The sequence below is a fragment of the Astatotilapia calliptera genome, chromosome 11, assembly GCF_964374335.1.
Source record: "Astatotilapia calliptera chromosome 11, fAstCal68.1, whole genome shotgun sequence".
In the NCBI taxonomy this organism is placed as follows: Eukaryota; Metazoa; Chordata; class Actinopteri; order Cichliformes; family Cichlidae; genus Astatotilapia; species Astatotilapia calliptera.
In genome coordinates, this window is record NC_137432.1 from 34277885 (window position 1) to 34304825 (window position 26941).

General features: G+C 39.3%; 1 long non-coding RNA gene across 1 annotated transcript; it reads right to left on the reverse strand.

Annotated features, from left to right (window-relative positions):
* Positions 1–24449: 24449 nt before the first annotated feature.
* Positions 24450–26192, reverse strand: LOC145431875 (uncharacterized). The gene is made up of 3 exons (XR_013912181.1): positions 25849–26192; positions 25367–25487; positions 24450–24795 (listed from the first exon to the last, which is right to left on the reverse strand). It is a non-coding gene; the product is annotated as an uncharacterized LOC145431875 (long non-coding RNA).
* Positions 26193–26941: the final 749 nt, after the last annotated feature.

Genomic DNA, 26941 nt, shown 5'->3' on the forward strand with positions numbered 1-26941 from the left:
ATCCACTGGGAATACCAGTGTTTTTGATTGATGATATTTATTGTGTTTTTTATTGTATTATATCTATATTGTATTTATTTTTATTGAGCTTATTTAATGTGTCTAAGCTTTATTTGTTATAGGGTGTATTCAATGTTTTAACTGTTGTGCGCTGTGTGAATAATTTCTGGTCTTTTGGGATAAATAAACTGTATTTTATCTTATCCTCTTTTATGTCTCTGTCCTCTCGTCCAACTGTGGTCTCGTCTGGATAGAAAAAAACTTGAGTTGACAACAGGAAATACCCCCAAAAGTACCCACGTGAGGTCTTAATGATGCCTACATCCATCTTTTATATGCAATCTATGTTTAAAGAGAAACAGATAGCTGAGTGATAAATAAAACAGCCAGTAGAGCCCGGAGCTCTGGCCTCGCCTTCACTAGATGGCCGGTCACCATCTGAGGTGGATATAAATGTTAGAGCGGTAGTTTCAGAAATGGAGCACCGTCATGGGGAAGGTGGTTCTGGGAAGCAGTTTTCACAGAGATTTCTGTCCCATTATTATATTTTTGGATTATAGCAAAAATTATTTGGTTGGCAATAAAACAAACTGAGCCACATGAAAGTATTTACTTTCAAAACGTGTGGTTTGGCAGGATAATAAATCATATTCAGCTGTGCTATTTTTGGGATATGGCACTGAAATAAAGTTTCATGACTGTGGGGCTGTCTTGAGCCCCCCCCCCCCCTTCCAAATCCTGCTCCAGACTCTGCTCCGCTGGTCTCTTTGGGAGAGCCTGGTAGGTGAGCAGAAGCTGTTCAGTATCATTTCAAATGATGTTATTTTTGAAACCAAGCAAAATGTCTGGCAGGAGAAGATGTGGAAATGTTTGTTTATTCATTGCTGAAAGCTGGTTAGTTTGCACATTAGCCCCCGAGGACAGAGTGACATCAACCTTTGAAGCCCAACAACATGATCATAATCCCCTTTTGAATTCGAACATAATTGGTATCAGTTGTTGAAAGAGGCGATGAATGAAAAAAAGATGACTGAGAGAACGGTCTTGATGTAGCTTTACATGCTAATTATTTGGCTTATCTGCGTAATGAAAGAACAGATCAGTGAATAAATGTGTTTGGAAAAGGGAAAGGTTTAATTTCTACAATCTAAAATTCATCAGTCCGTATTTCAAAAGGAAATTATTTTTTCATCATCAAAACATCGTTTAATTGGAAGCAAAGACCCAGAAGAAGATGATAAGTTATAATCGCAATCTGCTTTATATTCACGGAGAAGAAACACCGCAACTTGTTTGGATAAAAGTTTGAAATAAAACAGGGCGATACAATCAGGTGCATGCGAGTTTCTCAGCCGCGCTGCCTGACAGATCGTCTTATCGAGTAATGGCAGCGATATCTGCACACTAAACAATCTGGTGTTTGTGTTCACTGTCAAGCAAACGTGTTTCTGTCAGAAGGTGGATTCAGATGTGTTTCATCATCATCAGCAGCCTCAGCAGCAGCTGTCTAATCCAGTCAGTTACAGATATTTAAATGTTAGAGCTGCTTAACAAAACAAACAAACGCAAAGACTGTAACACAAGTGGAGCAGCCCAAAGTCAAAATGCCACAATCCACCTGGATCTAAATTTATTTTACCTTCGTCCTGATTAACTGGGATCAGTGAGGATATTCGTGCGTCTTAATTTTCCTGATTAACATCTAAAGTCTGCCTTCTGCTGCATTTTGCATTACTAAAGCCGTACAGCCTGTTCTTTGCAGTAAATTTGTTTTCTGGGAACCCATCAGGGAAACTTGAATTTGTTGCTGACTTGTCATTAACAAGCCGCTGGATGTTATTTGCGGAGAGAAATCTGTGCAAACATAATTCGTGACAGAGGAGAAGATGTTTGCTCTTTTCCAGCCCCATCTATTTTTAATGAATTTGACTTTTTTCTGGTACAGGAAAACAAATCGACACCCAGAGAGGATGACATGCAGTGCTATGTTTGCCCTGCAGGTGACAGCAGTAGCATAGCCTATTTATAATGCAAACACGTGCACCGTGAAGAATAAGGAGAACCGAATCATCTTTATTGTAATGTGATGAAAATTCAACAGGCCAGTTTTTAGCTCATTTCCAGACTTCCACAAACAAAACTTTGATTAGCTTTGGTGCAAGCTGTTTCCAGAAACCAGCAGTGTTTCAGCCAGCTTAGTGCTCTGTGCTTTCTTCTGTGCCCTTTTTGTTGAACCTGCAGCACCGAGGTTTTTGTCAGAATGAACGTCACCATGAAAAACAAATTTACAGCAGATCTGGGAAAAGGACAAAGGGGGGAAAAATCCATCTCAATCAAAATAGACGACATTTCGTTCACTGCTCTGCGTAACCCCATTGATGTCTTTTGAGATTTGAAATGCTGAAGGGAGCAACTAACCCCCCTGACTGTTGCTGTTCTCACCAGACTCCAGCTGTGTTTTTCTCCGCTGCAGGAAAGCAGTGAAATTGCTGACTTCCCCCTTGGGTTTAAAACAGCGACATGTAAAATTAGGTCCTCTCTGTTCTCTGTGTACAAGCTCATGGAGATGTTTTCTGACAGGTTCATTGGCTCAAAAGGGGGAGAAACAAAGGGAAAAACAGAGGTTTGCATCAAGTAACTGGGATACTGGGGAGTTTTCTGCGATTTTGCTCACAGAGCAATGCATTCAAGTGCAGATAATCTGATATAATTGGTAGAAACCTCCGGCACAGAACAAGGTTCCTTCATGACTTTGCTCTGGGAAGCTGTGAGGTTTTATTAACCTTACCTCACCCGGCCAGGACTTATGCTGAGCGTGCATGTTGTTTTCCAGTGACAGCCTGCCTTACATTCATGCGTACCGGCTCCACCTCTGGAGCAGCTGGCTGTTATTTTCCTCTCTCCACGGCAACAGCAGCAGCCATGTAAGGTAACTCAGCAGACAAAAAGATTACTTACAGCAGTTCAATTTACAGCTACACTCTTAGAAGTAGGGGTAAAGGCCATTCCTCTCCTTAAGGGTACAATCTACAGAAATGTATGTTTTTACAACTGGAAGTTTAATTGATTAGCCCAATTGGACCATTTTGAGGCCCAAAATGGTACATAAGTGTTCCCAAGCATTAAAAAGTGAACATTTGTGCATGTTTCTTCTTCTTCTTCTTCTTCTTCTTTTTAAGTGCTTGACAAGGTAGACTGTGTTTAAGCAAACAGGAAATAAAATAAGATAAAAGTACAGTTTTACTGTCTTGTTATTCTGTGATCTGTCCAAGGTGCACCAGCGACAGCTGAGGTACCTTTGAATTTCATAAGAACTGAAGAAAACTAATAAATGGATGTTCTTTTATTTTATTAAATTGAATGAATAACTATGAATCTGTCACATCAACTAGGCTGTAGATTTAAATGTACTCCTGTGCCTGGTGAGCTCTCTCTGGTTGCTCTGTTTTCTTCCCAGATGTGCAAATTTTCAATTCACTTCAAATTTTAATTCAGTTTCATTTCTATAGTGCTGAATCACAACAACAGTTGCCTCAGCTAAAGCCCCGACAGTCAGATGGCCCCAAATGAGCAATATAAATATAACTGGTGTTTCTAAGGTAGCTGTAGGTGCAGATGTGAGACAGATAAGGCTTTGAGCGGTCAGTAAGGCTAGAAATGTGTTATTTCTGAGCAGCTGAATGATAACAAATATGCATAATAACAATACAATATTTTATATTTATTCTAGTGTGTTAATCTAGTTAAAATGACATTAACGGCATAACCGCATTAACGCCGCAAATCTCCGTTAGCGAGTTAGCGCAGATCACCCAGTGCGTGGGGCTGCATGGTGTTAACGCATTAGCACAGTTAGCTCGTTAATGCAGTTAAGGCGTTAACGTCATTTTAACGAGATTAACGCTGACAGCACTACACCAGGTCAGTTTTTGTATCACAGAAGGCACAAACTAATACACATAAGTGCACCCTGTCAAAGGGATAACGGCTATACCACAAAGGATAGTACCACAGTGACAAGCTGTTATACCTCTAAGGGTACAACAAGGTACTTTATTTGCCGAGTGTAAGAGGTTTTTAAGGGGGCCTTTTAAAAGCCAGAGGTCACACACATCACCCACTTTAGTTTACTTTTATTGGGCTGGCTGAAGTGGAAGCCATCTGATGAAGCCATGTTTTATTACTTGAAAGTATTCAGGAAAGAGAGACAAGTTCTGTGATTTTTTTGTTGAAAACCTCAGCTGCCTTTAAAACACCTCCCACAGAGAGAATCGTGCGCCCTCGGCTGTGCGAGAATGCTAATCATAACCTAAGTAGACGCCCATGTGTTAGATTTAACATTGTGTAAAATCCTGTGTGGATAAGCCTCCTGCTGCTAAAGATCACAGTGTAAGTTTGTCTCCTTCTGTAATAACCTTTACTGAGGGCATTCTCCAGTGTTGTGGCCAGAGGCGGAGCCGTGGCCAGGCAGCGACGGGCGGAGGAAGAAAATGATGAGGTGATGGTGGGGAAATTAAGTGGAAGAGATGTGAGTTAATTGTATTATATGTAGAGAGGGGCATCTGGCAGAGAAACCCGTTTGCTTTATTTGTCAGGCAAAATAATGAGTAGGTCCAGTGACACTTGTGCTCTTCGTCTCTGGCTTCTGGTGAGTCGGCTGTGAGAGGAACATTAATCATCACATCAAAACTATTTCGTACTGCAAAGATTCTCGTTTCTTTGTGTGTGTGTGTTCCACTTTTAAATAGCTGCAGAAAGGCCACACAGAGAGCCCCGCAGTGCACAGTGGGCCTTATCGCCAGGCATGCTGCAATAATGTGACTGTTGTCAGTTACGCCACTCGGCATTTATTTGCAATGCTTTGTAATCCCCAGAGGAAGATAAGTAGTAGAGGCATTTAGGTGGAGCACTTTGTGACAGAGCATGCAGAGATGCTGAGATCTTACTGCCCACGCAACAACTGAAACAGCTCGCAGATGCAGCGCTAATCAGAAAGCGTATAAACATTTAGACACTCTTCCGTGCATATTCAGACAACGGCATAATCTACACATGACTGCTGTCAGGAGGGAAAGGCTTAAAAGAGGTAGGCATACAGTTGTTCTGATTCTTGGGCATTAAATAATGAATTCATTCACAGCCTAACTCTGATTGTGGAATTGTGGTATTTATAAGGGAGACCTCCATCAATTTTCCATGTCAAAGCCAGTTAACCAGTAATGGGAAGTGCTACTTTTAGAGTGAATCGTCTCCTGTGGCTTGAGTCGGAATTCATCAGGATCTGTAAAGGAAGGCTGTTACATGGCAGGCATGCTGTTTGAAGGGTTATATGTATGCTGCCGTATGATTGATGGTGATGTTGGAAAAATGCACCCCAAAATAATTCCTAAAATAATTATTCACCCCTTTAAGTTTAAGATGTTCTAGATTTGAGTGTTTATGTTTAAAATATGTAGGTTCAGCTGATGGAGGTTTGCGTTGGTATATATTAGGCTGTTTTTTTAAACAGTGAGGATATTATTATTAATATTATTATTTCACACCAGCTGTTTAACGGCAATATTTAAAAATGTTTAGTTGATACTAATGTCTACAACACACCACAGCTGTATCAAAGAACTAAACAATGAATAAATATAATTAGCTGTACAAACGCAAGAATCCAAAAATACTTTAAAAACACTCAGCAGCAACATCTCTTTACAAGTCAGCATCTTCCAAACAAGCTGAGGGTGACCATAGCAACCCAAAGGAGATTTTTGTTGTAACATCCACTTTACAAGTGATTTTACCAAGCACCAGCCATCAACCTCCAGCAACCACTGACCAACCGTTTGGGGAACACACATTTTCCCCATCAACATTTTCCCCTTACAGAGCTTTCCCAATGTCCTCTAGGCCTGAATGACTTTGGCGTTAGGGAGTGATGTTATCGGTATTTACTTCCTGGCATGTTGTCACAAGCATCTGCAGAGTGATAGGATTAATGAGTGCAGCTCAGTAAAATAGAAAATAGTTCTTACGTGAAACTACTCGCATCAAAGCCTGCGGATGTTTTTTTTTTGTCACTATGAAGCAAAATAATCGAGATGCATATCATCATAGAAGCAAGAAAAAGCATTACGATTTCTTTTGGGTTGAACTGCAGCTTTAAACTCAGCAGCTCGAGCTCAAACAGAAGGCACAAAGACTGAAACAACACCTCAGCATGCAGAGTGGCTGTGGTTTAAACCTCTAACCCTGGGATTAGTACACAGCCTGCTCTCAATACCGCTGAGTTTTACTATGCAAAGTGATCTTAGTTTTGGGCTAAAATTTATAAGAACTTATAAAAGTGGAGAAAAGATTACTCAAACCCTTCTTTTAATACTGCCAGGCAGCTGAATTACGATACAGTGAGAACCCACAAGTGGTCGCATGAAAATGACAGAAAATAAAGGACCTGGCACAGCTTGGAGGATAATCCTTGTCTACTTCCTGGTGTATTGCTCATTAATCAGGCTATTGTGGCTGTGTGGGTCAAGGCCAGGGTTGCTTAGCACTTTCTGATTCTGTTCTAGAGATTGTAGGAAATGAGGAGTCACACAAAACAGCAAATATCAGGGTAACAAGAGCAGGCTAAAGCACTCAAAAGCAGAGGCATAATTAACGTTACACTAAAGTGGCTTTTAACAACTTCAAAGCCTCATGCTTCACATGTTTTCAGGAAAGTGCAAAAACACTCAAGTGCTAAATGTCAGTACACCTTTCAGATACTTGAGCTTTTCTAGAGTAGTTACATCTTTCAGTACGTCCATGTTAGACAGCCAGCAGTATACAGAGAAAATTACCTCCACCTGTATGACCTGCAACATCAAAGGGGGCCTGTGCTCATTTAAAGCTCCGTATCTTTATGATTGGTCTGCACTAGAGTAGCTTTGCAAATTCATTGTAATTTTTGCCTTATACTGGGGCTTTCTGCACTCCACCCGTTCATCTGCTGCCTGCAACAAGCCTGCTCCTTTGTCTTTCAGGTCACATCCCTTGTAAACCAACTTTCTTGTGATTGGCTGCCCCTCCCAATTAGAAGATCAGCACGTGGATGGGCCTTCTGAGCTGATAGCCAGAGAATATGAATGATATCCCCTCTCTTTGGCATCAGTTTTCTCTCATTCATTTGTGGAGACTATTCAAACTTTATGCTTAATTGACTGGTAGTTTTCTTTGACTGCAGGTAGAAAGAGAAACCTCAAAGACTGCAAACATATTTTCTCATATTCCAGGTCAGTAGCAACAACACAGTATGATGTGAATCTCAAGTGGTGGGGAAAGGGCGAGGGTGCTTCAGTGTGGGGAACATGAGTTTCGCCCATAATAATGGTATAGGGTTGTGCCTTTGCAGGAATTTTCTGCCTTTTGAGATTTTTTGGTTTTACAAATTCAAGTCTTAACAAATCTACATGTAGATCTGCTCTGTCTACACAAACATCCACCCAAAAAACAACATTGTGCAGCTCTCAAGTACACATAAAAGCAACGAGTTTGACATGACCCTCTCTCAAGAAATGTAGGCCAATCAGAAGCCTACAAATAAAATCACATTACACATTATTGACAGTCGGAAGCAAATTTGTTTTCCTTGTCCACGTTTAAATGCAGAAATAACAGAGCCTTTTCTGAATATCTTTACTCTGGAAGGACCTTTTCAAAATATCAGGTTTTGCTCAGAAAAACCTACGTTTACCAAAATTCTCACATCAACACGCATGAGTAAAAGTTTCAAGGTGTTTTCTCCTGATCATGAAATGTTCCCATGTGCATGCTAACTTTCCCAAGCCCTCCCATCTCATGGCTGTCTGGATTTGCTGCCATTCAATTTACTGAATTGCATTTGTTTTGAAGGGTTTGTTCATTTCAGGAGATAAAGTGCATGATAATGGACAACTACAGCCCCGTTTTCCCCTCCCTCCAGCTTAAATTGCAGTGAAAAGCAAGAGTGGAATTGTAAAACACATTTATCTGCCTCCGACAACCGTCTCCTTTCTGAATAATTAATGCTCCGGGCTTTATGTGTCTTGCGTGGTTTGTCCTTGAGGGCCTGTTGAATCGGGACATTGAGAGACCGGGCTGCTGGTGACACACACGGCCGTACATCAGACTTCCCGAGCGCCTTTACATTCAGAGGACTGACGCGACCAAACTTTTCTTTAGTAACAGAAACAAATGATTGCATTAAAAGCCGCTGCAGCGTCTGTCAAGAACTGTTAATGGAGGTGAAGTCATGCAGAAAGGGAAGCAATGAGTGTTTAAATGTAACAGTAAATAAACTCTCATATAACAGCAATAACATAGAGTTTATTCACAATAATGCAGAATAAAATAAGGATAAAACTGAATAGCAAGCTAGAACTCGTCGTAGTGTGATCTTCAGCTTGGAAATGGCAAAAGTGGGCCGACAGTAATAGTTCAAGCTTATTTTTTGAGTTTGTTCTCCCAGCATGTGGTTAATATGATTTGAAACAGTAAATTATTTATTCCATGTTTTGTGCCATTATGAGAAACAGATTTTGTCTTTTTTAATAGCTGCTGTGTTTTGTGTTTTGAATCCAATTTTGAGTTATAATGTTTGTCGGACGTGCAGTGATTCCACTGGAGTATTACTCAGCCTGTGTTATCTACATTGTCTGTATAAAGATTTTTATTCAATTGTAGGTTACAATTTAAATAACTGGCCAGGAGCTGCAGAAAAAACCAAACCCCAAGAGCTAACCTAGACTCACTCAGGGTTATTTTTTCTGTTCACAATTATAATTTACAACTGAGGAATGCAAGGAGGTCCTACTTCTCTGACATCATCACTAAAAACAGCCATAATGCTCGGGTCTTATTTTCTACAGTTGACAGGCTAACAAACCCTCCTGTGTCAGTGGCAGCTGAACTTCATTCGACCATGGCCTGCAATGACTTTGCCAAATTCTTCACTGAAAAAATCCAAAAAATTAGACAAGCAATTGGTACATCAACAGCAGATCCAGGATATGTACTGTGTCCACCGAAAAACTGTTTAAACACCATGAAACAGTTTCAACCTATTAACAGCAAAGACCTGGAGGACATCTTAGGTCAACTGAACTCCTCCTCCTGCTGTTTAGATGTCCTGCCAACAAGTTTTTTCAAAAAGGTCTCAAAGAGTTTAGAGTCAGACCTGTTACAGATCGTCAACTTTTCTTTATTATCAGGTGTGTTTCCAGAATCACTAAAAACTGCTGTAATCAAACCTATACTGAAAAAGGACAATCTTGACAAGACACAAATGAACAACTACAGGCCGATCTCAAATCTCCCGTTTTTAAGTAAGATCATTGAAAAAGCAGTTTCTCAACAGCTCAGTTACTTCTTAAAACAGAATAATTGCTACGATGCCTTCCAGTCAGGTTTTAGACAGAACCACAACACTGAAACCGCTCTGACCAAAGTGTTTAATGACATATGTCTGAATACAGACAGTGGAAAAATGTCAGTCCTAGTTTTACTGGATCTCAGTGCAGCATTTGATACAGTTGACCACAACATATTACTCAAACGACTGGAGAACTGGGCAGGTCTTTCAGGAACTGTACTAAACTGGTTCAAAACATACTTAGAAAACAGGAAATACTTTGTATCGATAGGTAACTTCACATCTGAGCAGACAAGTATCACATGTGGAGTTCCCCAAGGTTCCATCTTGGGACCCCTTCTGTTTAACATCTACATGCTCCCACTGGCACAGATTATAAAGAACAACAAAATAAACTATCACAGCTATGCAGATGACACACAAATATATATCACAATGTCACTAGGAGACCGAGGCCCTGTACAGGCTCTTGGTAAATGCATTGAGGAAATCAATGACTGGTTGTGCCACAATTTTCTCCAGCTAAACAAAAACAAAACTGAGGTAATAGTCTTTGGCGCCAAAGAAAAACGATTACAGGTCACCAGAGAACTTCAATCTATACATCTAAAAACCACAAACCAGGCGAGAAATTTGGGTGTAGTGATGGATGCAGACCTAAACTTAGAAAAACACATTAAGACAATAACAAAGTCAGCTTACTATCACCTCAAGAATATATCAAGGATAAAAGATCTGATGTCTCAACAGGATCTGGAAAAACTAGTCCATGCATTCATCTTTAGTAGGCTTGATTACTGTAACAGCATCTTTACAGGTCTACCTAAAAAATCAGTCAGACAACTACAGCTCATTCAGAACTCTGCTGCTCGAGTCCTCACTAAGACCAAAAAAGTGGACCACATCAGTCCAGCTCTGAGGTCCTTACACTGGCTGCCTGTCCGTCAGAGGATAGACTTTAAAGTTCTGATGCTGGCCTATAAAGCTCTGAATTGTTTAGGACCAAAATACATCAGTGACCTCCTGACCCAGTATGAACCATCCAGATCCCTCAGGTCATCTGGATCCGGTCTTTTATCAGTTCCCAGAGTCAGAACCAGACACGGAGAAGCTGCATTCAGCTTTTATGCTCCTTATATCTGGAACAAACTCCCAGAAAGCCTCAGATCAGCTGAAACACTCAGTTTATTTAAATCCAGGTTGAAGACTCACCTGTTCTCAGCTGCATTTGAATAAAGCACCAAATCCACACTTTAAGCTTAAATTTCAAAACTTACATTTAACTACTGATTTTATCTACTGTTCTGATTTTATCTGTTTTGATTTTATATACTGTTGTTTGTTTGTTTGTTTGTTAATTAGTTAGTTTATTTGCTTGTTTTATTCAATTTTAAATCATGCTTTTTATTTGTTCTTGTTTCTAATGTCTCTGTAAAGCACTTTGAATCACCTTGTTGTTGAATTGTGCTATACAAATAAACTTGCCTTGCCTTGCCTATCAGTGAGCACTGTAATAAAGGTTTTGCTGTATTACTGAAATGGAAAGAAGGTGACTCTGGGACAAGCTATGACTGTAAGACATCATCAGTGTCTTTGAACAATATAGCCCTGACAGTCCTCTCAAGTGTGAGAGGACTGTTGATGCTGTTGCTTTGCTTGAGCAAAATCAAAGGAAGGAGCAGCAGCTCTTAGTCATGATGCAGCGCAATGCTTGAATGAACTGCTGGATGGTCTTTGAAATGTTCCAACAGTTTACTGTTACAAATTACTGTAAAAATATGGTACTTTTTGTACTGCAATGTGCCGTTCTTTGTGAATACAGCTGGATATCGTAAACTTTGATGCCTTCGAGGAAAAGCAAGCTACTGTATAGCAATCTTGCTATAAAGCAGCATTTGTTTTCAATTAAACCAGACTTGAGTCTTGCTCTGTCGCTTGAATCCAACCAAAATTCAGCATCTGACCAAAATCATTTTATATAAAACTCCATCATTTGGTGTAGAGTAAATGTAAAGAAACGCAACATATCGTAGCAACCTGGGGGTGGGCAGTCGCTCTGATCATTAAACATTTTCCTGCTGTCGAAAACAAAGACTCAAACGGAATGTTTGCAGTTAAAAATATTAATTTAGCAGTGAGAGTGAGATTGTTGTTAATATACAGTATGCGGAGTTTCTAGCGTTTTTGGTACTGAGAACAAGTGTTCATCTTTATGGTATTAAAACATGCACTCCTTGCAATTGGAGGGAGCAAGTCAGTTCAGTTCGGCTAAATTAAATAGAATTTTACGGGGCTCAAATTGTGGTCATAAATGTTTTGTACTTGTAAATCAAAAGTGTAGCTGAGAACTAAGTTTTGTAACCTTGTAAACCAAAATGTCTGAAAATTTTATGTTTGTGCATCTATAGATGAGAATTTGTGTGTTTGATAAAAAAAATGTTTTTACACAAGTTACAATTTTCTTTTGTTATGTGCAAAACTCTGCGCTCAAGTTCCCTGACTGTGTGTGAGTTTCAACTTACAAGTACGAATTTTAACCAAATTTTTCTTCCTTCAGCTGACTGGTCAATGTAATGTCAATCACAAATTTCACAATCCAGTCAGAGAACAGATGGGTTTGGCTGTCGGTGGGGCGCTTTACTGAGCTTCAGGTCCTGAAAACTCAGTTCACAACTATGCATTTAATTTACAAGTACAAAATATTTATGACCACAATTTGAGCCCATAGAATTTCATTTATGTGACAACAATTCACAAAAACAGTCATCCTAGGGTGCTTTATACTGCGAAGTAATACAATACCTACAATATTAGAGTGAAACTCTGAACAATCAGACAATCCCTTGTTGGCAACACTTGTCAAAGGTGGGAAGGAAGAACTCACTTTTAACAGGAAGAGACCTTATGCAGAACTAGGCTCCGGGAGGGGCAGCCATCTGACATGAGACACAGGGGGGAGGGTGGGGGGAAGCAAAGGGAGACAGGGACCTAATCTTAACTATAGCAGAGATAAGACAAAGATAATGGCATTTGTTAGTTGAGTGAAAAAAAGGAGGCGAGCAGATAAGAAATGCTCAGTGCATCATCGGAAGTCCCCCAGCACTATGAGGCTATAGCAGTATAATTAAGGGATGCTATAGTTAGGAATGATCCAGCTCTAAATATAAGATTTATTGAAAGGAAAGTTTAAAATCTAATCTTAAAGTTAGGGAGGGTGTCTGAGACCTGGAAGCTTTGCCTTTAATTTGGAGACTCTTGGACTCACAAATCTAAAAGTGAAGCTCTCTAGTGGCAGAATATGGCATGATAAGGTACCACAGAGAAGCTGCATCAATAGATAAATTATTTTTATTAGAATCTTTAACATAATGAGGTCTATGACAGGCGTTCAGTTAGCAAACACTTTCATTAAGGGGCAACAAAGCATGATCTATAAACCAGGTAAAATGTCATACACGAGAGGAACTACAGGGAAATGATGGCAGTTAAGGAAAAACAATATTTGTAGAAATCGCTTGACTGTTTGATTGCAGAAAGTAACAAGACAATCTGGTAACCGGTGTGTGCCACACAGACTGAGACCTCTCCAGGGTGTACCCTCCTCATGCCTGGGGAAAACTGCTCCAGCTTCCTCCAAGACACTAAATTGAATAAATGGTCAAAGAAAAATAAATAGCTGGTCTCTGATTGGCAAACAGAACGCATATGGCAATAAAACAAAAACAGAAACGTCCTATTCTGTACAGCTGACGGGGATAATAGTTTTTACTATTTACAGTTTGACAGATTTTGTAGATTACAGAAACTAAACTGGGAAATAACAGCTACTGTACATGCTGCTTACTGTAATTTAAATGAGAAATTATATATTACAAAATATAACACAGATATATGAATTATTCTGAAACATGTGTTGCTACTATGCACTGGAGTTTAAGTCCACCTTTATAGCCAGACATCTCTCAAATGCCTTTAACTAACTTAGAAGGTTTTAAGGTAACATTTTGCATTCCTGACAATTTTAATTAATTTTCATTCTTTTATCCTTTTTTCATACTACAGATTTAGCTTTTCTGTTTTCTTTTCTCTGTACCTTGAACCTACCTCTGTGTAGGAAACACGCTTTGGAAATAAAATTGCCTCGTCTCATTCCCCTCTTATCTTGCAAGAGGAAAATCTGAACATCGGAAATGACTGCAGGCTAATGCTGGTTGGAGTTCAGTCTGAGATCGTGGCTGCTGAAAGGAAAGGCACAGATGCTGATTTTGGCTGCAGAATCATGCTGGAAATTTTGTACTTACACATCTCATGCTTTGAGTGTTTTTCTTAACAATACATGTGAGCAAGCCCGTCTGCTTTTACAGTTTATTTAAGAATAAAATTGCATTGTATAAACATTAAAATGTTATCTTGAGGACTGATCTTACTGCTGAGGTAATTTCTTTCCACTGGCAAGTGAAGCCCAAGAGCGATTATTATTATTGCGTAACACAGATGATATTCTTATTTACATGAGACTTTTACGTAATGATGCAAATGCAAGGCTCATAAATATTGTGCGGTACAATAATGTAGAACGCAAGTCTGATTTGTGAAAACAACATGCAGTGAACTTGAATTCATGCAGTGATTATCTCTGCCCTGATAAACGTGACGTGTATAACTCGGTCCAACATGGATAAAAGTTTTAATTTATTTCAAATTGTTTTTCTGCTCCTCTTGGAATAAAATGTTATTATAACACATAATCACGGCAGCAAATATTAAAAACAGGTCATGAAACGTGAAGTTTTCAATGACTGCTGGCAAATTGTGTGATTAAAAATGAAAAAAATCTAGTTATGATGGCTGCATTTATTTAAGGTAAACTGTACCTTAAATTGAGTGAGGCATTGGTGCTCTGCTGAGAAAAGACTTATTATATTTACATCCCACAGGCACTAATTACAGTGATTTGCTCACAAACTGGCAATCCTCACTGGAGCCAGAATTCATGAGACAGAGATGTGTCATATATACGGAGCTGCTTTAATTCCTTTCAGATTGGTAGTGTGACTGACAAAGACATGGATTTTGAGGTGTCAAGTGTGTCTTTTCCCCTAAGGTCAAGTGTCTGCAGGAAGAACGAGGAACACCACGTCTGAGTGCCTCATACAACACGGCCGGCTGAGATAATCCTGCAGACGAGGAAACGCCGCTCTGCTGATTCTCATTTCTCACATTTTTCTCTATACAGCGAGTGGAATAGAATGAACCTTAATCCTCTGCTCAGTCGCCTGCAGCTACAGCTCTCAATTTCCCTCCTTCACATTCTGCCATTTTGATACTCGGACAAAAAAAAAAAAAAAAAAATCAGCAGCATTGATTACTGGCAAGTAAGAAAGTGGAGAAATTTTAGTAGAATTAAATTCACAGATACCCTGTCTCTATATCAGCAAACATACATTAAATAATGATGCCCTTCCACATTATAGAGGTCAAATGAACCAAGCGCTATAATAAATTTACCAGCCGTATTTTGGGAATGTTTTTTTTTTTTTAAACATCTGTTGAACATTTAGTTGTGCAATGATTTTGCATCAGATGTTTGTGGGATTAAAGCTACACATTTCAAAAGCACGCAAATTCAAATGTTTTTGAATCACATGTAAGAGGACAGCTTTGAAGGGCGAAAATGTTCCAACAAGCCGGAAACTTCTGGCTCCTTACTGCTGATTGGTCAAAACTTCCACATTAAACTGCTGCCACTTTGGGCGTTTTTCCCTTTCTGACATTTTCAGCCCAAGTGTCCTGGGAATCATTTCCATATTGGCCAACACAGGAAGTGGTGTGCCCTTTACGTAGTTACTTCAACCTTCAGCCGAATAGCTGCTGTCTTGTCACAGACATCAAATTAGCATTTGACTTTTTATCGTTTTAGTTGTAATCATTATCTTCCTCTAACCTTAACCTTAGCCATAGTTTATTTGCTTTTAAAATATGTTTTATAATAACAGCAACATCATATGAGTTAATCCATGCACTGTTTAATTATTATGAAAATTTGAAAGTTTTTGAGCTGCGTCCAGGATTTATTCAACTTTATTGCAAGATTTAACCCACTATACTGTGAGTTTACTGTACTGGTCACTGCACTAAGAAAAGTAGCTCCTTTCAGCAAAAAAAAAGAAAGATAAATGAAATGATAAATCAAGTCTACGCTGCCAGCTCAGCACCAAATAGCAGAAAGACAGCAAAAGCAACTCCATGGTGAACGTAATGGGAGATTTAGCAGCTATAGCATCAGATGTTCTGCAGAAACAGAGCTAAAAGAAGAGTCAATATTCAGCCTGTCCTCCTCCCTGAGGTGTAAAATTATGCATTTTTTTCTTCAAAGTTGGTGGAGTGTCACACCGACACACAAGGTGTCCTTTGGCAGCGATGTGTGACGCACTACACAGCATGTAGCTGCGTATCTCCCAACTTGTCATTTTTCAGCTGGTAGGGTTACTGCTGTAAGGTGGCATTTTGTAGCATGAACATAACCCAGCCAGAGAAAGTACAAGCAAAACAAAATGACTAAAAAAGAAAAAGCAAAACACAAAGAAGACAAAGAAGACTGAACGCATGATCGGGTCACCTGATTCATAAACCTGTAGGTTATTCCACCGTCACCCCTCTGACCTCCTCAGGTCCTGTTCTTTAGATCTCTTAAACAGCAAATATTGGTGAGACCAATATGTGTTAGCATGCTGGTATTTACACTATCGCTACACAACAACTGCTGGATGTGCAAACGAGAAATTGCTTTATAACAACATTATTCATTTAAAAATTGATAATATGCTAGCTTTGTCTTCATAACTTGTTTACAGCCACAAAGTGGTTTAATAAATAAATAAAAAAAATCTCCAATTGTTAAAAGTTAATGAAAACCTACTTGAAACTTGATGACTTTACAGCATTTAAAAGCATCTGTGTTTATTTTTTAAATAACTCAGCTATTTAGATACTGTTAAGGCTTAAAGGGATATGACTACTGTGACTGACAGATCAAATCATCTGACACATATTATGGTTCATTGTGAGACGCTAATTGCTTCAGTTTTAGTAAATGAAATTCTATTATTTTACTAGTATGTAAATCGGCAGTTATATGTGTTACATCCATACATTATACGTGCAGCTAACCAAGACAGAAAGACGTATCTCGTAACTAAGCACCTTACTATTGGTTCAACCCCCACTCCACCCACCCACCACCCCCAAGTATGGTGTAGCAGCCAAAATACTAACAATTAGGGTTCAAAATGATGTCAAAACAGCTATGTCACAGTCTACCTATGGGGACACAAATGGTAAACATTTAATAACAAACGTCATTTTATTTTATGTAAAAGTTTACAGTGCAGTTTGTCAGATTACATCGCTTTGAACATAGACTTTCATATGCGTTACATTTGCTTGTAAACATCTTACAGTGTTGTGTTGTTCTCTATTCTGTTTCACGTACAGGAGTCAGCTGAGTTAAATCATACTATTTGGACCTTTAAATGGTTTGCACAGGTCAGCGTGTTTCTGCAAGAACACTGCATGAATTTGTCTGTGCAAAGAAAAAGATGGCAGACATCTCTTGCACACAAGATATTATATTAGTTTTCCTCTGGCTGAGCCTCCCTAAAAGATCTAAAGCCAAGTGAACACAGGAGAGAGAATAATTTGGTGTGAAAGCATAATAAGGAGTGTCTGAACAAAGAAATAAATTAAAAGAATTTTCTTAAAAAAAATAAGTACTCCTCAACTTGTTCTGGTCTTGTTAATAATTTTGAAGTAACTCCTGCTGACAGCCAGCAACGCTGATTATCACTCACAAGTTGTTCGTGAAAGAATCTCATTGGCTTACTGAAGCCATACTTTAAAATCTGCAGGAAAGGAAGGCAACAAAAATGTGACAACTAGATCTGATTCACATGGTGCTGCTGGCTACTCACACACTTTTTGGCAGAAGTTGTCGGGGTTCTCTCTGCATTATTGTAGGGTCTGGTCTTTGCCTTACAGTAATGCACCTTGAGACGATTGTTGTTATGATTTGGCGCTGTATAAATAAATACAGTTCAACTAACTTGAATTAGCAGACAAATGATGTGGAAGATTTTTTATTTTATTAAATTGAAAACTGTGGAAATGGATGTCCTCCTCTCTAGATTTCAATGCTAAAGAGCTGAAGAAGTTGAATGAATGCAGAGCCAAAAGCAGCTTGTATTGTACGCTGGTCTTCTGTCAGTCTCATGTATGAGAGGTTTACCTGCACTGCACATGTCCAACGAATCAGGAAAAGGTGCTGGCCTCTCAGCTTGTGCAAATCCAGACTTTGTTAACAAATTCGAAACTGAAGATCCCAGTTGAACAGCAGAGTTAAACCTGCTTCCAGAGACAAGATCCAACTGCAGCCACAAGATGGCAGTAATTTACCAACAGGCAACAGGAGAAGCTTCAGAGGACAAGAGTGCTGTTTTAGATGCAAAATGCCCAATGTGGTCGTTGAATTGGTCGTGTAACGAGTCATCTGTGATGCCACCAAAACTGAATCATAATTTATATTAGTGCTGAGGACAATGCATCTTTTTAGGCTTTGCCAACACGAATTCTGCATAATCTTAAAAGCTCTGAGTTCCTGCCCTGACATATCCATAAAAATGGTGATCAAAAACCAACACGATAATACATTCATATAAAAGCACAACCACCTAAAATTGCAGATCCACAGATTTTAAAGGGTAAGCATCGATTGCCTCGTTTCCCCCGATGCAAGGTCACTGATATAAAGGATAGACACAGCCACCTTGACGCATTCAGTAGTTTGTCGCCTTTTTAAGCCTTGGGTTTGGCATCTTAAGCCTTGGGTTTGTCTAGTATTTTTTTTTAAATAAATATATAAAAAGAAATTCACTAATCTTTAAGTCAGATAGCTGAACTAAAAATGCATCAAAGGAAATCAAGCCCACAAAATTATTCACTTAACGAAGGCACTAGTGTCAACTTAGTCTGCTGTTGTTCAAAACATTTAAAGAGGTGAAATATATGACAAATGACTGTTGTACAGTCGTCATAAAGGAGAAAATTATCTATAGAGGCCCTATTCATGCTTTTTAAAAAAACATTTAGATTAAATGCATTAATAATAATAATAATAAAAAAAACAACAGAAAATGAGAAACTTTGCATTGTCTTAGGCTGACCCTACTACTGCTGTATTTTCCAACCTGTTGTCAGCATGTCATGTTGTGAAGACCATATTCTTTTGATAAGATTAACATAGTTTCGCCAGCTAGTTTAATTTGACTCTATACCATAACACCATATTGTGAGAATCTGGTGTTTGTTTGTACTAACAGTTAAGCGGCACCCTGCATGTTTTTATTTATTCAAGCTTATTTTATTCAGACAATCTCTGGTGGAAATTATGAGGTTTAACCACGTTTGCTCACTCATAAAATCTGGATTTAAATATATTGCACATTATTAAATCCTGCTCTCGTTCTTTAACCCGACTCTCGTGTATAGCACAACAGCAGGGCCGTCCATCTGTAGTCTTTTCCCTTGTTTGAATGCTCAGTAGCCGAGTGCTTATTGAAGCAATAGCATTTAAGTGCTTTACTCAAGGACAGCTGCACTGTCCTCTTGAGGAAAACACATTAATGAAACAATGATCTAACTGCCAAAATAACTGGCCTGCTCTGTGCTACGTAGCTCAGTTAATGCACTGTGTCTCTGCCCACTGCACGCTGATTAAAACCTTAATGGTGTTTTTGTTGCAGGTCCAAACTTTCATCTGGCAGTACCTTTCTTCTCAACGGTTTTTATTGATGTAATATACAAAGAACTGTATTTCTGAGAAATTATACACCACATAAACATCTATTTTGATAAAAATAAATAGCTAAGGTTTATCACTGCTATAACTCCTCAAGACTTTATGGCACCATTTGTGAGAGGGGGTTTCATTTTCTTTCCAAATTTCCAGATCTTAAATCGATACCTTTCGCATCCTAAATTCCACCCCCTCAAAAAATCTATAGGAATATTTTCAGTTTGTTATTTAACAATATTATATTGTTTAAAAAGTCTGGGGATCTAGATTTATTAGGTCTTGATGCATTCTCAATCATCCAGGTAAGTAAATCTCCAAAAGTTGATTCTGTTCATCTGGACGTAGCGTTTTCAGTGGGAAAACGTTTCGTCACTCATCCAAGTGACTTTTTCAGTCTCAGCTGACTGCAGCTGATCTTATAAACAGTACATTTGCATAATGACTGAAACCAGCCCACTGAAGGAACAATGGACTGGGAGGTCACCTTCATCATAATCATGCAAATTCTCATGTCTGTTTATAAGACTGGGGAAACCTGCAGTCAGCTGAGACTGAAAAAGTCACTTGGATGAGTGACGAAACGTTTTCCCACTGAAAACGCTACGTCCAGATGAACAGAATCAACTTTTGGAGATTTATTAGGCTTCTCTGTGAAAAACAATACAGCGCAGTGTCATCTGAGTGTGTGAAGTACAGTTCTGTGCGATGCTGCTGGCATTGCAGAGATATGCACAGGGTGTCCTTTGTTGTCTGTGCAGCTGCAGTATTGTATACAAGGAGAGATAAAGAGTGTCAAAGTCTGCCTTTGGATGGTGGATCGGCAGCTGTGGAGCAACTCAGACGTTTGTCAGCATGTTCTGTTTCTAAGCTGTTTTGAACTTAGATATTTTTCTTGCAGTATCTGGTTAGGTTTAGAAAGTCAACAGACTGTAACAGCAACAGACTTTGGTTTTGGTTTGAGTCCTCAATGTCAGCATTTTGATTAAAGCCGTGTCGCCTGATTGCCTATTAGAACTAAGACTAATAAAAACAAACAAACTAGAACTTCTGAAAACTAAAGTCTTCATTGTCAGCCTACACCACTCACCACATCATATTATTCTTCAGGTTCTTCTGTTAAAAATTTTCCAAAATTTTCCAAAACCACAAACATGATTGGAGGGTTCCAGTTTAATGACTCCAGTTGGTGGAGGTGAGACTTAGCAGACAGCTATCAATCAGCTACAGCTGCCTGTGCGGGCACACCCACCAATTAAAGTCTCCAAGCCCCTAACCTTACAAGTGTCCAAATGGATGAAAATGAACAATAATAAACCAGCTGTCACAGCTGTTATGAAGAGGCAAACTATCACTGACTTGTGGCACGTCCACGGTGGCTTTATTTTTAGTTCCAGAGGTTGCTGTTTGAAAGAGACTCTCAGTGATATAGCTACAAGAGACCATGCAATCTCAGTGAAACGCAGCTCCATGTACTGATGACAGGCAAATAACAGTGATATGAAGAGAGAAGTACTGAGTTGAAAAAATTCTCAACTTCAGGGCAGCTGAAGCAGAGAACATCAGTGATTGATATGGCGGTGTGGAAAATATCTATAAATATATAAAAGAGGGTTACTTATGCATCTTGTGTCCACTGGCAACCAAAAAAAAAAATGGTTTTATATAGTTTTTTGTGCATTTTTGTGGTTAGATCCCCAACATAATGTACACAGTTTGGTTACTTACTAGTCAAAAGATATTCTTAGGTTTCCTCTAAAGGGAAGTGTGACCTAAATATTCATAAAATCCAGTCTATGGGCCTCTTTCAGCAGGAATCTTTGCTTTATTTTCTGACTTGGATGATCTTCTAAGCAGTATATTAAAAGAGCATCTTGTTTTTATTAAACTCTGGCTGCTATCTTTTGCAGCGTATGGCAGGATAGCATCCGTGCGAAAATCTTTTTTCCCAGTTCAAACTTGTCATGCTGTTACAAATATAGGGTGAAAATGAACAGGAGCCAACCCAACACACACACACACACACACACACACACACACACACACACACACACACACACACACGAGCTGTGAGCGAAAGGGCGTGTTTTAAAGCGGCATTTCTCAATCCATCACCGCTGCTTTTTTTTATCTGTCCTGCAAGGTGGTTAATGGAAATTAATTGCATTCACTTGGCATCCCAAGAGTAAAATAGTCTGTGATTAAACAGCTAAAATGAAATCCGGCAGAGCTCTGGGCAGTGATGACCTGGCTGGGTAACAGCTGCTTTCAGACAGACAGCATCACAGATTGCTGGCTATATTGCCAATACAGACTTCCAGTATGAGGTTCATCTTCCTTACTGCACAGCCAGACAGCCAGTATAATTAGATATTGATAGAAGGGCAGTAATTAATGATTAGTCTGCCAGCAACATTATCTGCCCTGCAATTTCATCCACATGTGCTGCGCTGATTGGCCTGAAGGGTCACCAAAACACAGCCAATCATTTGTCATGTTCCTTGACCTGAATCTGTTGTAATGGGTTGGAGCAGAGCAGTGATGGAAACCAACAAAATTCCCGGCCCCTTCCACGGTCAATAGATTCAAGAAGGCAGCGAGCTCCAGGCGTGTATGAGATAGATTATCTTAATGATCACAGCAGTCTGGTTTGATCAGCTTTCAAATAAAAAGATCTTTGTTTAAAATGTTGAAGTCCCCTAAAGGACTTTAATAATACTGAGCTGATGAGTATGCACCATGGTCACAAAAATGATACAAACCACCAGAAAATCCTTAATAAATAGCCCACTTAGATTTCCATAGCACAATCTGAATTGTTTAAAATGTATAAAACATCAAACAATTAGCTGTTTATCTTTAGTAAAGGACACATTGTTGCAGTTCTTTACATTGCATAGAGTACATTTTTCTTGAAAAACTGCAGTTTTATTAATATTAGTTAGCGACATTGGGAATAAGGCAGTACTGGAATGGGCCAGATGCTCTATTTAAACATGCTGGAAAGCTTTGTTTTTTCCACTGTGCAGGGTTAATGTGTAGCAGCATACTATAATTCAAACCAAACACTTTCCCACAACTAAACAGGCTTTTAGTGAGTCAAAAGCTAATGTCACATGCAAAGAGCGGACACGTTAACAAAACCCATTTTATAAATAGTTTTATATTAAAAAAATGTTTGCTGATTTTTCTAAAATAAACTCAGATTAAACTAAGAAATTTATCTGCAGCTGAGTGGAAAAACTGGGGGGAGATGTTTCTCCTTTCGACCACATATCATTAGTTACAATAAACTCCATCCTATCATCCAGCCCTCCCTTGGTCCGCTGTCAGTTAATGTTAAATCAATTGTCAGGAAGCTGCGTGGGCTATTTGATATGAGCTTCACTTTTCAGAAAAACACATAAACAAGGTTGTCCAGCTCTGCTACTATCATCTGAGGAATATTGCCAGGACACGATCAATACTGAGTTTTACCAAGACTCAAATGGTCATTCATGCTTTTATGTCCTCTCTGTTAGATGGCTGCAGTGGTCTTTTAGCAGGCATTAAGAAATCAATCAACAGACTTTAAATTGTTCAAAATGCATCAGTTTGTATGAGAACCAGGAAGAGTGAGAACATTCAGCACTGGCTGGTCATTTGTTTTAGAATTGATTTGATGTTTCTGGAGTTACGTAAAGAAGTGAAGTACAAAAGGTGTCTCCTCTATCTGGCTGAAACTGCACAGTGAACACAGTCCAACATAAAACTGAATCCAGCTCAGACACACGGAAGATCAACACAGCACGAGGAGTAAAAAGTAACACAAACGGAGAAGCAGAACAGACAGCAGAGAGATTTATGCACACAGACGACAAAACACACCTGAGGGTCAGCAGGTGGAAACAGTTAACTCAGGTGAAGACAATTATCTCAAAGTAAGAGGTAAAACCAAAAGATGAAAAAGACAACTCCAAAAATAAAACAGAAAACAACCAAAATTCAACTAACACTCAGACGACTGAACAAGTTCTCAGGCACCTACTCATAAATGGGACAGAGGGAGCAAAGACGAGAGACTAGAATAGTAAAATCAACACAGAAAGCAAAACACAAAAACAGTGAAATCCAAACAGGAAGCTGAGATGAAGGATATCAGAAGAACTGAAGCTTAACGTGATTATAAAAGAATGAAATCAAAACAGGAACTCAACAGTGATTCACCAGAATCTAAAACTCAAAAACTCTTTCTTTTTTTCTTCTCCAGTATATATATATATATATTAGAGTCTCTTTCTTTCTTTCTTTCTTTCTTTCTTAACTTTTGAGACATGTTTTTCTTTTATTGTTGGCGCTGCAATCCAGTTTTTGTATTTCATTTTTTTAACTTAACAGCTGTTTTTGAGATCTATTCTTGGTGTTTTTGATATTATAATATTCTGTCAATGGTATGGAAATCCCAAAATTGCTGTTTATCTGGACGTAGAGTTTTCAGATAAAGACCCTGAAGTCACAGTAGCTGAGTCCATTAATTGCATTACTTTTACTTGTTTTTGGAGCATTTAATGTCTAAGAGAAACCCAACGGGCCCACTCGCTCTGTAAAACCAAAGAAGGAGTCATACAGGCCTGGTGTGCTTTTCACAAAACTTTTGTTTTTACAAGCTGCTCACTGCAAATTAAATAATTGCACTCACAGCATTTTTTTTTTTTTTTTTTTTGGGGGGGGGGTCCAAGAGAAATCATTAATTTTGACTGATGTTTTACCTCAGGACTCATGTGACTGTTTCTGAAGAAGGAGAGGGTCAGAGAAGAAAAGGAATGGATGAAGCTGCACATTTGCAGTTCCATGAAAGAAAGAAGGTAAGGCAGGGTTGAATTCCTGTTTGTCTCTGTGAGGTGAGTGTGACAGGAAGTTTGTCGTGTCTGCCTGCAGGAATATCTGTAATGTGTGTGTGTGTGTGGCCAGTTTGTATTCGTGTGTGTGTGTGTGTGTGTGTGTGAATGATGGCTGTGTGTCTCAGCCAGGGTTATGCGTGTGCACCAGTGCGTGTAATGAACGTCACCATCAGCCCAATTCCCCTCCTCCGTTCCCTCAGCCACACTGCATCCTGTTTATGACCACACCATGAGCAGCACCCCCACCCCTTCTCCACCTAACACACACACACACGCACAAATATACAGTATTTCCTTTTAATCGCAGTTACATTTGGAAACAATCACTTTTTAAGAGAATCAGATTCGGTTTCTCCACTGACTCCATCAGAGTGAGTCTGAACCCACACGAGGAGTCTGTTCTTCGCCGTCCTCATTTGAATAATTGCTGGAGGCTGTTCGCAGAAATGCATAACAATGATAAATTGGACTTTAAGAACCTATCAGGCTATCCAAGGACAGTGTGCTGTAAAACAGGAAGGGACAGGAACAGATGGGGGGACAGAGTGGCGATGTGGCGGCGTGCAACTGCTGCTCAAAGAGAAATGTGAGCAGAAATCTGGGACTCATATCAGCCTTTGAAATCTGAGGTACTTTTAGGTGCTGAAAATGCTTCTGAGAGGCACGAAGGGCTCCACCATCCAGGTCATCTTGCAGATTTATGCAGTGGAGTCAGTGGTTGAAAAAAAAAGAATTTTCTTTAATCTTTGTTGCCGTGTTTACATGATATCTAACAAGCTATAAATATGAGCATCGGGTGCAAAAACACACATCTGCAGCAGCATCATTATCCCCCTGTTGGTGGAAAGAACTGTAACCGTGTTTACAAACAGTGTTGACAGTTCAGTAAGTAAAATACATAAAATATAAAAGCTAAATAGCTACATCTAAGAGAACTTAGAACTATGCAAATACACATTTGGAAAAAAAACAAAACCCAAAACAAATAATAATGCCACTGCTGTCTCAAGACAAAGCTGTGATGCAGCTGTGAAACTTTACAGTTTTCAATTAGCAAATGAACCTTGTCAAAAGTTGATGATGAATGAATTTTTGCCCATCTGGTGTGCACAAGTAGTGCTGTTACACTTCCAAAAGGCCCATTAGACTACTGCAGTAACACATCTTGTGGCCAAAAATAAACTAAAGAGAACCAGAATCAGTATTTTAAGACATGAAGGCCAGGGACCAGTAGGTTTAGCCTGGGATGCTAACTCTTACCTCCATACTAGGGTCCTTTGTACCATCTAGGCTTAAAGGTCCGTTTGTCCATCCATCCATCCACTGCTTGTCCTGCTGTCACTGGGCGAAGGACTCCCTGTATACCTTGTCCATCTCAGGGCTAATACACAGACACAGACACACACAACAACTCACACTCACGTTGACTTACACTTAAGAATCACCAGCTAACCTAATGTGAAAAGGGGAATTCCAAAAAAGCTCCTTTCTGGACCCACCCTGCATCCACTGGCTCTATACGGAGCTTTACAGATGGACATCTACATGTTTTAGCTGTGAACTGTTACAAGAGGGCAGTGTCAAAAATATGCGGAAGACCTGGTAATGTGGGCTGTTCATGTTTATGTTTGTGCTGCTGCTGATCCTTTAGCTTTATTACTTTGATGGAAAGGATAGAAGTCAGAGCTAATAAAGAATTTATCTGGTTAAAAACAATTTAAAAACAAAAATCAACACCTTACCTACAGCAAGTATCGTCGCCATCGGGCTATGTGCTGCTGGCTTTTTGGAGGACTCCATAGCCTCTGAACAGGCTGAGTTTCCACAGTCCCTCTCTCTGCAAATTGTTAAGCTGACAGACACCAGTGCAGGACCAGGACTAAAAAAATACTAAACAAGCTTCCTCATTCAGGCGAGGTGTGAATCCCACTCAGAAGCACGGGGAAAGTTGAAATCTTGGCCAGTCATGTTTTAGATCGTGCCTACAAGAAGAAGCCTTTTAGACAGGAGCGTTAAAAAGGACAGACATGCAGTATTTAACTGAAAAGACAATGAGGAGCTGAAGAGCTTTTAAAAGAGTTGCATTTTGTTCCTGTGTGAGCATCCTTTCAGCGTACACAGACCTCAATCACTCTCTGGCACAAATGTGCACAATCAGTTTTGCTTGGGTCTCATTTGGCTGCGACTGACGCTGAAGGTCCGTATTATACAGGCTGAATGTCAGGTGTGTTGTGGAATTTGGGCCAAACCCATGTCAAGTCCAGTTAATGATTTCTGGGCCACATCTGGCTCATACCACATTTGGCATTGCTACAACCAACCTTGTTCTGCTCGTTGATATTGATAGTTTTAAAACCCTTTCTCTTGATCCCCACAATAGGACTGATATGTACCGTCTGCGCCAAAGTCTTTTACATTGTAATGATTAATAGCATTATGTTAAATCTGTGAGCTAGGCTACAGTGTAGCTTTATGCTGTATGCCTCAGACTACAGGCTTCCTGCCACAAATGTAAACACCCGTTGCCTTTTTGCTGATCTTTATTACTACTTTTTTGGCAGTAAAAACCAGTGTATATTGATCAGTAATACTGCAGATAAGTAAGATATAATTGATTTAGTCATTATGCTATGCATTAGCTTGTGTTTTAGCAGTGCTGACATGCTCCATTTTTGCAAAACATTCAAAAGATCAATTTTCAAAGCTCTGACAGTCTCTGTATGGATCAGTGTTGATTCTTAAGTCTGTTTTCATTCTTATATTGCACTGAAAGTAACTCTTGTTCAACATTTATTAGCTAAAAGTGCAGCATAAAATCAATTTCCCTCATGATGG